Here is a 12,022-nt window from a genome sequence, read left to right as displayed (position 1 = left end):
CATGTGGTCCATTAAATTACCTGATGTCAATGCCATAGAAAAGTCTATAGCTCTTTGTAACTGTTGGTGATACGTATCAATCAGTACCTCCGTGAGCAGGCAGTTCCACGGGATCTAATTACTAATGCTTGGCTTCAGTTTGATAAAACAGTACAGAGTCTGGGAAACGAAAACTAGTCACAGATATCTGTAGAACAGGTAAACAAAGTAAATATGCTTGCATTCTCCGTTATTCGTTATTTAAGTTGCAAGTAAATTATTTTACGAATACTTTTGTCTAAATGAACTGCTTACTCGAATAACTATCCAGGTCCAAATGTGCTCGAATAATGCCCATCTCTGGTCACCACTACACGTCAGACTTCCTTCCTTTTTTTAGTCATTTCAGTCAATTTTATAAACTGTATCGAGCCCTGTTGCCTAATCTGATTGACTTATTCACGAGAGCGTACAGTGTAGCTGCACTGCCCAAGTTTTCATTTTTCTCATTATGAACAAAGTTCACAATTATAATCAGTAGCTTCATCAACATAAACCTTTCTCATTTGTTGCCTCTAGAATATGTCTCAATGTCGTCGTAATTTTAGCAGCAGACTGAATGAGAGCACTGTCTCGTCAGTTATACATTCAGCTATATCAATGACCTCCAATTACATTACACAGGATGATTTTTCCGCAGTGTACAAACTCTAGAGACTGGTCGTTGAGAAGATACGGAACAAAAAGGGTCCAATGAACTTATGTGCAGAAATGCATGGTTTCCGAGCTAGGGATCATCTATCCAATCACACATTGTTACAGAGACTGCGGTCTAATACGCACCGTAACATGCAGCAACAATTACAGTATGCATGGTTCCCTTCTAGAGGGCGGTACTGTTCTTCAAACGTCAAGGCCTAGCGATCTCTTCTGCCATAGTCATTGGTCCTATTCACTTCTCACTTTGTGGTGGATGTGATACAGCATTGTACACAATCGTTACGTATTCGATTCGAGAGCTTGCCGACATGGTGTTTACTTACGGAAAGGCAAATACCAACGGGAGGCGGGCGTCAAGGTTGTATCAGGAGACCTATACTCGCCGGCAACAATCACAGCGTTTAATGTTTCCAACAGTGTTTCGCCGTTTGTCTCAGACATACTCTTTCAGGAAGCAGGGAATTATGAAGGATGTATCCTAAATGTTCGGGCACCAGATGTGGAGGAAAATGTGATAAACACTGTGGAAGACGACCACTGTGCCAGTACCAGGCAGCTGGCCCAACAGTACAGGGTAAGCCAGACGACCGTGTGGAACTTTTTCCGTAAGTGTTTCTACTCTTATCACTTACAGCATGTGCAGGGCTCGCTGGTGGCACATTTTCCACATCGGGAGTAGTTTTGTCACTAGTTTGTTCACCAGGGATCCACGATTCCAGGATCTGTGTCGTCCATCCTATTGACACATGAGGCCACCTTTACGCGGAGTGGTACCTTCAAATTTCGTAACAGTCAACTGTGGGATAGTATGCAGAAACCCCATGGTATAGTGACCGCGAATCATTATCATCGCTGCAGCGGGAATGTGTAAGCCGGAATAATGGGCGACCATATTTTGGGACAACTCTTCCTTCCACGTAGCTTAACAGGCTGGAACTATCGGCGTTTCTTGCAGGTTTCTTTGCCTCCCCTGCTAGAAGAAATGCCACTGATGATTCTAAGGGTTATGATGCTGCCACATAATGGTACTCCAGCCTACTTCACCGTTAATGTCTGGAAGTATCTCAATCGTGTCTTCGCTGGTCGATAGATCGGACGATGGGGTCCAGTTGCATGTCCTGCTCATTCACCGTATCTCAACCCGTGAGATTTCTGATTATGGGGCCATCTGGAAAGTACCGTGTATGCAGAGGCAATTCCAGATGTAAGACACCGGAGCAGCGTTCTCAAAATGGTTCAAATGGCTCTGAGCACTATGCGACTTAACTTCTGAGGTCGTCAGTCGCCTAGAACTTAGAACTAACTTAAGGACATCACACACATCCATGCCCGAGGCAGGATTCGAACCTGCGACCGTAGCGAGCAGCGTTCTCATGCTACCTCTGACACTGTTCGGATGCAGCCTGGCCGATGTAAACGGACGAGACAAAACATGCTGAGGTGCGTACACGGTGCGTTGAGGCTCATGGGAACCATTTTCAACACATACTGTAACTGAGGCAGCATGGTGCAGCGCGTATTGGACCGAAGTCTCTGTAACGATGTATGATTGAATAAACGGTCTCTAGCATGGAAACTATGCATTTCCGGACATAAGTTCATCAGACATTTTTTATTCCGTATCTTGTCATCGATCAGTCCCTAGAGTTTCTACACGTTGGGAAAAATCGCCCTCTATTTTCGATTGTCACATTAATTGTGGTTATACATTATCATTCTCAGTTACTATTATAACACCTAGTGAATCTCCATAGAAAACATCGAAAATCGACAGAGAAAGAGAAACTCTAATCCTATATGAATTGCATCTCTTCTGGGGCCCCTTAGTGCCGCTGCGTTGTGCCAAACTGCTTACAGCCATGTTTCCGTAGCCGTATGGCAGGAACTCTCGCTTTGGTACCGCGTAGTCGCAAGAGGACAAAATGGCAATCGGAATTTTATATTTATGGTATGTGAAGTTCAGAATTCGAGTACCAATCAGCATAAAAAGTTCCATGAAACCGCACAAAATACACCGAAAAGTCGACAATCTTTAATACACTAAAGAAAGCTTAGTTCTTTTCTCAGTAGGGGTTATGCTGCCGTATGGTACTTTTGTAACAGTCAAGTGTGACACAGTATGCAGAAACCCCATGGTTTGGCGACAGCGAATCATCATCGTCGGTGCAACGGGAATGTGTAAGCCACGCGTGCGGCCTGGGTAGGATTCCCAGTCCTGGGAAAACTTTAAACAAAGCTGCATGTTCCATGTACATTTCGATGAAACGTAAGATACAAGAAATGAAAAAAATGTAATTTATAATGATTTTATTGAAATTTAAACAATCAAAACGGGACTTTTGTGCTTGATATACGGAACTAATTATAAATGAGAAGACGTCAATTTTTCATAGACATAACAATTAGATATCAGTTAATTAGGAGATGTTTAATGAATTCTATGTGTTTAGGTATTCGAACTGAACAGAAAATAACGAAAAAAATAATGAGCGAAACGAACTAGCGATTACCAGGGTCACGCTCTGCTGATTCTTTTCCCATCTCCGTCTATTTTAAACTTCACGGAATTGCTAGCAGAACACTCACCTCTGCTTAACAATTCGATCAGCAGGAATCGAAAGTAAAAGTGCTATGTGGTAGGCGAGCATTTCAACACACGGACACACGACGTGTCGACAATACCAGATCTTTAGGGTAGTAACAACTGTCGGAAAACGCCAAAAGCGATTTTCTAGAGAATATTTTGAGAGTTGCGTCGCTCTGCTTTGGGCTATTAATATTTGGGTACCGAACTTCACGCAGTGAATATACCGAATTTCAATAATACGACTGCCGTGACGTCCCCACGTCAGTTGAGACTGCGATGTGAGAATAGGAATGTTTTGTTGTTTCCCTTTCAGTACCAACAACTCACGCGCATGTGCGAACATAGCAGTCAGCTGCTACGACATAAATTTTGGCATGGAAGTAACATGTATTCGTGAATAAGCATTACTGTGACGATCATCTTTAAACGCGATTCACATTCGAGCAAGACATATGAAATTAAATTACGGCTGCTGTAATACAATGCGATGAGTAGAAGAAAAACGACATTCAAAACTTTTACTAAACATTAGCTATTCTGTCTCAAATTGCATAAGGTACTTCAGTATAGTACGTTGCGAATATTAAACAATTAATCGTTCGCTGACACAGACATCACTACAGCACTTCATCATAGTCACTAGTTTGGGGACTCTGAGCGTGGCAGCAATACAAAACAGAGAATAGTCGGCACATGGTGATCTGAATGATGCGGACTTCTAAGGATCAGTACTAACAAGGGAACTCCCCCATCACTACCTCCTCAGGTTTAGTGGTAAAATAGTCCAGTGTATAGCCCGTCAAGAACTGAACGCAAAAAATGGTTCAAATGGCTCTGAGCACTATGAGACTTAACATCGGAGGCCATCAGCCCCCTAGAACTTAGAACTACTTAAACCAAATTAACCTAAGGACATCACACACACCCATGCCCGAGGCAGGATTCGAACCTGCGACTGTAGCGGTCGCGCGGCTCCAGACTGAAGCACCTAGAAACGCTCGGCCACAACGGCCGGAAACTAAACACAGATCAAGCATGAAAACAGGGAGAATGTGTAGTGAAGTGTGGGAAAAAGAAACAAAATAGAAACAGTGAATGGCCAAGGTTAAATATCTGCAATATCGAGTAACTTTGCACAACTGTGACGTCATAGTCATGTGGTTACCGTTTTGTACTGCGAATGGAGAGATACGTCTTCACATTTCACTTATTTCTCTTCTTTTATGTTCACAGAATTATTATCTGTCCGTCCGGTCGTTGACTTGTCTGTCCGCTGTATTGAAATTTGCGTCTGTATCGTGCTGTAACACCTAGGTGTAACGGTCGGACCTTTGGAAGTGCTACCTCCTATTTGTTCTACGCAAGTACCACCTGTTATGACTTTTGCGTTCCGGTTTGGCAGTTTTTACTCTTGAAATCCTTCGTTGCAACATAGCTCACACCCGTTTACTTGTTATTTACTTTATATATATATATATAATTTCATTTCTCTGAAAGATCTACGCGGCATCATCTCGCGTGCACTCTCTATTCGCCACCACATATACATGCGACGGTAATATATTCTTAAAACATGAGTCATATTTTATGACCAGTGTGGAGTACGATAGGTGCCATGACTACAGAAGGAGGACAGACATGTTGATGACCAGACGGACAGTTCATAATTTTGTGAATACAAAGAAAAGTGTTAGGCACAAGGAAGGTTTGAACACCGATTCCCCGCTTTGCAGTCCAACAGCGTGACACAGTGACCACACAACTACGACCCCGTGGTTCTGACAATTTGCTCGATATTGCACATCTTAAGCTTGGACATTCATTCTTTCCATTTTGCTTCTTTTATCACACGTCAGTACACCTTTTTCCCATTTCCATGCTCGATCTGTGTTCAGTTTTTGACGGGCTACCTACGGGCCGTCTTACCTCTACACGGGGCGTTCAAAAAGTGTCTCCGCAGTGCCGTATGATTGTTAGCCGCGCGTCCCGTGTGCCAGAGTGAATAAACCGAAATGAAACTAATTGAAACACAAGTCATTAATTTATAGAATATTCATTTTTAATTTTAATTTTAAAAACTGACAGCTTCAGTAGCAAAGTTAACCTAGATTTACCTAGATTTCAGTCGGGATAACCCAACCTTCTTCAGAATTTGCTTCACGATGTCCGCTATGGACAAACTGTAGTTACTTTTATTCTGAAGAGGGTTGGTAAATCTATTCAAACTTTGAAACGGAGGCTGTTCAGTTTTAAAATATATATTTATACAGTTGCTGATAGGGCCGCAAAATGGTGAAAATATTTATATTCAATTTTAGTTACAAATTTTTACATTCAATGTTGAAAGTGTCCCCCTGTTGTTGAATATACAATTAAATTCGTAGAATCATGTTTCCAAACATAAACTGTAACATTTCTTTGTAACAGAAGCAGTGAAAGTTGATATTGCAGTTTTCAATTCATCGATTGATTTTGGACGGTTTTTATAGACAGTTGCTTTCGCTGCACCCCGGAAGAAAAAGTCAGGTGGTGTTAGGCCAGGTGATCGTGGTGGCCAAAGTCCCTGTGAAATTATGCGATCACCAAAAACATCATCAAGCAGTGACATTGAAACGCAAGCTGTATGCGCGGTTGCACCATCTTGTTGAAAATAACCGTTCAGTATTTCACTTACCACAAGTTCTCCTATGAATGGGTACAGAATATTACTGCAGTATCGTTGTCCGTTAATTGTTTCGTTGAAAAATATGGAATCCGCAATCCGACGTCTAGAGATTGCAATCCAAACTCCTATTACCACAGAATGAAGTGGTTTCCCATGAATACACAATGGATTTGCAGTATTCCACATACGAGAGTTCATGTACTCGGACAAATGATACCACGGCTCATCAGTGAAAAACGTTTCATTAAGAATACCCCTTCTACTTTGTTGAACGAAATTTTTGAACCATTGACAATAATGCAGTCTCTTGTTACGATCATTATTTTTCAGATCTTGCACCACTGTCTCTTCGTACGGGAAAACTTCTATTATTTTCCTTAGAGCTGTGTGGGCCGTTCCGACACTAACATCGATTTCCTGGGCGAGTTTTCTTACTGACTTGTTCGGACTCATGGACTTTTTCGGAAATATCGAGCTGTTTATCCTCAGACAAAACGCTAGGACGACCACTTCTCGGTGCATCTGTCACAGAACCCGTATTTCGAAATTTTTTAAGCAAGTCTCGCACAGTTTCGCGATGTGGGAGTGTTGTCTCCGGGAAAACTGAATTAAATGTTTGACGAACTGAAACTGTGTATTTACCGCCAGATTTGAACACTCGTCCGACTAAAAACACACGAACTTCAATGGTTAGCATTTTAACAGAGAGAAAAACTAAACAAAGGAACTAAACTTAAACCTTCACGTCAACACGTAACGATACACACCAATGATATTACTGACGCTGGTTTAGATAAATGAAACAGTAAAATGCTGGGAGAGTCCACTTGAAGGGAAGTAACCCAGGCAGGCGAACAACCATACGGCACTGCGGAGAGAATTTTTGAACACCCCGTATCTCAGTGGGGTGCGATGTGTGGTTTCTTTTATAAGGGACCCATGACCAACTTATCGATCCCTTGCTGATATTAGACTATTGGGGAGCTTATAAAAAAACTAATTTATGTTGTTGTTGTAGTGATCTTCAGTCCAGAGACTATTTTGATGCAGCTCACCGTGCTACTCTATCCTGTGCAAGCTTCTTCATCTCCCAGTACCTACTGCAACCTACATTCTTCTGAGTCTGTTTAACGTATTCATCTCTTGGTCTCATTCTACGACTTTTACCCTCCACGCTGCTCTTCAGTACTAAACTGGTGATCCCTTGATGCCTCAGAATATGCCCTACCAACCGATCCCTTCTTCTAGTCAAGTTATGCCACAAATTTCTCTTCTCTCCAATTCTATTCAATACTTTCTCATTAGTTATGTTATCTACCCACCTAATCTTCAGCATTCTTCGGTAGCTCTACATTTCGAAAGCTTCCATCCTCTTCTTGTCTAAACTATTTATCGTCCACATTTCACTTCCGTACATGGCTACAATCCGTACAAATACTTTCAGAAACGACTGCCTGACACTTAAATCCTCGATGTTGACGAATTTCCTTCCCATTGCCAGTCTTTATTTTATATCCTCTCTACTTTGACCATCATCAGTTATTTTGCTCCCCAAATAGCAAAACTCCTTTTCTACTTTAGGCGTCTCATTTCCTAATCTAATTCCCGCAGCATCACCCCATTCCGTTCAGCTGCTCTTCCAGGTCCTTTGTTGTCTATGACAGAATTACAATGCCATCGGCGAACCTTAAAGGTTTTATTTCTTCTCCATGGATTTTAATTCCTACTCCGAAATTTAATTTTGTTTCCTGTACTGCTTTCTCAATATACAGATTGAATAACATCGGGTGAGGCTACAACCCTGTCCCACTCCCTTCCCAACCACTGTTTCCCTTTCATGCTCCTCGACTCTTATAACTGCCATCTGGTTTCTGTAAAAATTGTAAATAGCCGTACGCTACCTGTATTTTACACGCTCAAATCTTCAGTCTTTGATATAGAGTATTCCAGTCAACTTTGTCAAAATCTCTCTCTAAGTCTACAAATGCTATAAACGTTGGTTTGCTTTTCCTTAATCTAAGATACATCGTAGGGTCAGTATTGCCTCACATGTTCCAACATTTCTACGGAATCCAAACTGATTCTCCCCGAGGTCGGCTTCTACCATTTTTTCCATTCGTCTGTAAAGAATTCGTGTTATTATTTTGCAGCCGTGGGTTGTTAAACTGACCGGTAATTTTCACATGTGCCAACAGCTCCTTTCTTTGGGATTGGAATTATTACTGTTGTCGATAATTCTTCCGGTTTATATGGTCGTGGTCCATGGAATTCTTCTATTCCTAACTGCTCAGCAGGACCACCCATACCTCTGAGGATGTCCAACGTAGTATTGGACGAAACGTTTGGAATAGAAGAATTCCATGGACCACGGCCATATAACCTGGAAGAATTATCAACAACAGTACCATCCGGTCGTGAAAGCCTTCATTGTATGATTGGAATTATTATATTCTTCTGTGGGTATTTCGCCTGTCTCATACATCTTGCTCACCAGATGGTAGAGATGTGTTTGGCCTGGCTCTCCCAAGGCTGCCAGTAGTTCTAATGGAATGTTGTCTACTCCCGGGGACTTGTTTCAACTTAGGTTTTTCAGTGCTCTGTCAAACTCTTCACGCAGTATCATATCTCCTATTTCATCTTGGTTTACATCCTCTTCCATTTCCGTAAAATTGTCCTCAAGTACATCGCCCTTGTCTAGACCTTCTACATACTCCTTCCACCTTTCTTCTTTCCCTTCTTTGCTTTGAACTGGGTTTCCATCTGAACTCTTGATATTCATACAAGTGAATATTTTCCTGTGGGCAGATACTCACTTCTATATCCTTACATTTGTCCTCTAGCCATCCCTGCTTAGCCATTTAGCACTTCCTGTCGATCTCAATTTTAGACGTTTGTATTCCTTTTTGCCTGCTTCATTTACTGAATTTTTGTATTTTCTCCTTTCATCAATTAAATTCAGTATCTCTTCTGTTACCCAAGTATTTCCATTAACCCTTGCCTTTTTACCAACTTGATCCTCCGCTACCTTCACTATTTCATCTCTCAAAGCTACCCATTCGCCTTCTACTGTACTTCTTTCCCCCATTCTTGTCAATCGTTCCCTAATGCTCTCCCTGAAGCTCTCTACAACCTCTTTCAGTTTATCTAGGTCCCATCTCTTCAGATCCCTACCTTTTTGTAGTTTCTTCAGTTTTAATCTACAGTTCATAACCAATACATTGTGGTCAGAGTCCACATCTGCCCCTGGAAATGTCTTACAGTTTAAGACCTGGTTCCTGAATCTCTGTCTTACCATTATACCGGGTGATCATAAAGTCACTATAAATTTGAAAACTGAGTAAATCACGGAATAATGTAGACAGAGAGGTACAAATTGACACACATACCTTGAATGAGATGGGGTTTTATTAGAACCAAAAAAATACAAAAGTTCAAAAAAAGTCCGACATATGGCGCTTTATGGGATCAGAATAGGAATAATTGGCATAACAAAGTAAGACAAAGCAAATATGATGTTCTTTACAGGAAATGCGCAATATGTCCACCATCATTCCTCAACAATAGCTGTAGCCAAGGAATTCTGTTGTGAACATCACTGTAAAGCATGTCTGGTGTTATGGTGAGGCTTTGGTGTCGGATGTTGTCTTTCAGCATCCCTAGAGATGTCGGTCGTTCACGATACACTTGCGACTTCAGGTAACCCCCAAACCAATAATCGCACGGACTGAGGTCTGGGGACCTGGGAGGCCAAGCATGACGAATGCGGCGGCTGAGCACACGATCATCACCAAACGACGCGCGCAAGAGATTTTTCACGCGTCGCCGGCCGGCGTGGCAGTGCGGTTCAAGGCGCTTCAGTCTGGAACCGCGTGACCGCTACGGTCGCAGGTTCGAATCCTGCCTCGGGCATGGATGTGTGTTATGTCCTTAGGTTAGTTAGGTTTAAGTAGTTCTAAGTTCTAGGGGACTGATGACCACAGATGTTAAGTCCCATAGTGCTCAGAGCCATTTCACGCGTCTAGCAATATGTTGTGGAGCGCCATGCTGCATAAACATCGTACGTTCAATCACGTGTTTATCAGCCAGGCTGGGGATGATGCGATTCTGTAACGTATCGGCGTACCTCTCACCCATCACGGTAGCAGTTACAAAACCAGAATCACGCATTTCCATGAAGAAAAAAGGCCAAATAACGGTAGATGTGGTAAATCCAACCCATACCGTGATTTTCTCGTCGTGCAATGGAGTATCCACCACAGTTCTAGGATTTTTGGTAGCCCAACGTCTGCAGTTGTGGGCGTTGACAGACCCTCGGAGCGTGAAATGAGCTTCGTCGGTCCACAACACGTTACTCAACCAATCGTTATCTTCCACCATCTATTGAAATACCCATACCGCAAATGCACTCCGCTTCACTAAATCGCCAGGTAACAGTTCATGATGCCGATTGATATTGTACGGATGGCATCGGAGGGTACGCCTCAGTGCCAACCAAACATCACCGTATAATGTGCCGGTGCGACGTGCGACTGCACGAGCACTGACTTCCCCGTGCATAAACGAACCCGCTACAGTCTCCATTTCTTCCTGAACTGTCTCAGCAGCATTACGCCTTGTGCTCGGTCGGCCACTACAGGGTCTATCATCTAAACAACCCGTGGCTTCGAACTTCGATATCATTGTCGCCACAGCTGCATTTGTCAACGGACCTTTACTCGTTTGAACCCCCTTCCTAAGGCGATAGGATCGTAACGCTGAACTACGACATTCCCTATTCTGATAATACAGCTTCACTAAAAGCTCCTTTTCAGGTAACATCAACTTGCTGCGACTGCTGGCGCATCTGATTCTCTCTCTTTTTTTTTCTTTATTGTTATTTTAAACACCTTGTACAAAGGTGGGCTGTCAGCAGCATAGTATGCTGTTCTTCAGCCGCGAGTGGTATAATATATGACATAAACGAGGTACAGATATACAACAAAAATGCCGGGCATAAACTGTAGATACTAAAAACAACATACACGAAGCCGTTCACGCTGGACAAAAGAAAAAAAAAAAAAAAAACAAACACTAAAACCTGTTGACACAGCGCACAAAACACGGACGATTGCGACCGCACAGGTGAACAGAGGTAGCGTGACGGCGAAAGAACACTAAACACAAAATGAAGGCACACACTGGTGGCGATGATCTCTGGCATGCGAATGTCCACTGAGCGTCTACGAGTCCAGGGACCTGTAAAGAGAGGAGGAGTGGGGTGGGAGAAGGAGAGGGAGATGTCAAGGGCAGGGTAGATAGGGGGAGGAAGGAAGGGAGGATGGGGGAGGGGAAGCCCAGGGAAAGAGGGTGGAGGTGGGGGGGATGGGGTGGGGGAAAGGAGAGAGAAGGGAGGGAGGGTGCCCAAAGGAAAAAAGAAGGAAGTGGGAGGGGAGGATCAAAGTTGATAGGAGGGGTGGAGGGCGGGGAGGAGGGCATCATCAGGGAGGGGGAGCTGGCGGAAGCCACCTTGGGAGAGGGTAAGGAGGGTGGAGAGATGGAGACCGGGTGGGACGTGGGAATACAGGTGCGCCAGCGGGTGGGGGTTGTAGAGGATGGGTGAGACAAGCAGGTGAGGAGGATCGAGTTTACGGGAGGTGTAGAGGATCCGTATCTGAGGAAAAGGAGGAGGTGGGGGAATGGAATTAGGTCATACAGGATCCGCATGTGGGGAGGCGGAGAGCATGGCGTTCGAGGATCTGAAGGGATTTGTAAAAGGTAGGGGGGGCGGAGATCCAGGCCGGATGGGCATAACAGAGGATAGGGCGGATGAGGGATTTATAGGTGTGGAGTATGGCGGAGGGATCCAGACCCCACGTATGGCCAGAAATGAGCTTGAGGAGACGGAGTCGGGAGTGTGCCTTGGCTTGGATTGTCCGGAGATGGGGGTCCATGAGAGGCGACAGTTGAGGGTGACGCCAAGGTACTTACCAGTGGGGGTGAGGGCAATAGGACGGCTATAGATTGTTACATAGAAATCGAGGAGGCGGAAGGAAGGGGTGGTTTTGGCTACAATGATCACCTGGGTTTTGGAG

General features: G+C 43.6%; 1 protein-coding gene across 1 annotated transcript in view; it reads right to left on the bottom strand.

Annotated features, from left to right (window-relative positions):
* The window catches only part of LOC124622030 (irregular chiasm C-roughest protein-like), a 455,626-nt gene that overhangs the window by 103,952 nt on the left and 339,652 nt on the right, over positions 1-12,022 (bottom strand). The window lies entirely within an intron of this gene.

The sequence above is a fragment of the Schistocerca americana genome, chromosome 1 (genome assembly GCF_021461395.2).
Source record: "Schistocerca americana isolate TAMUIC-IGC-003095 chromosome 1, iqSchAmer2.1, whole genome shotgun sequence".
NCBI lineage: Eukaryota > Metazoa > Arthropoda > Insecta > Orthoptera > Acrididae > Schistocerca > Schistocerca americana.
This window is presented reverse-complemented; position numbering and strand designations above follow the sequence as displayed.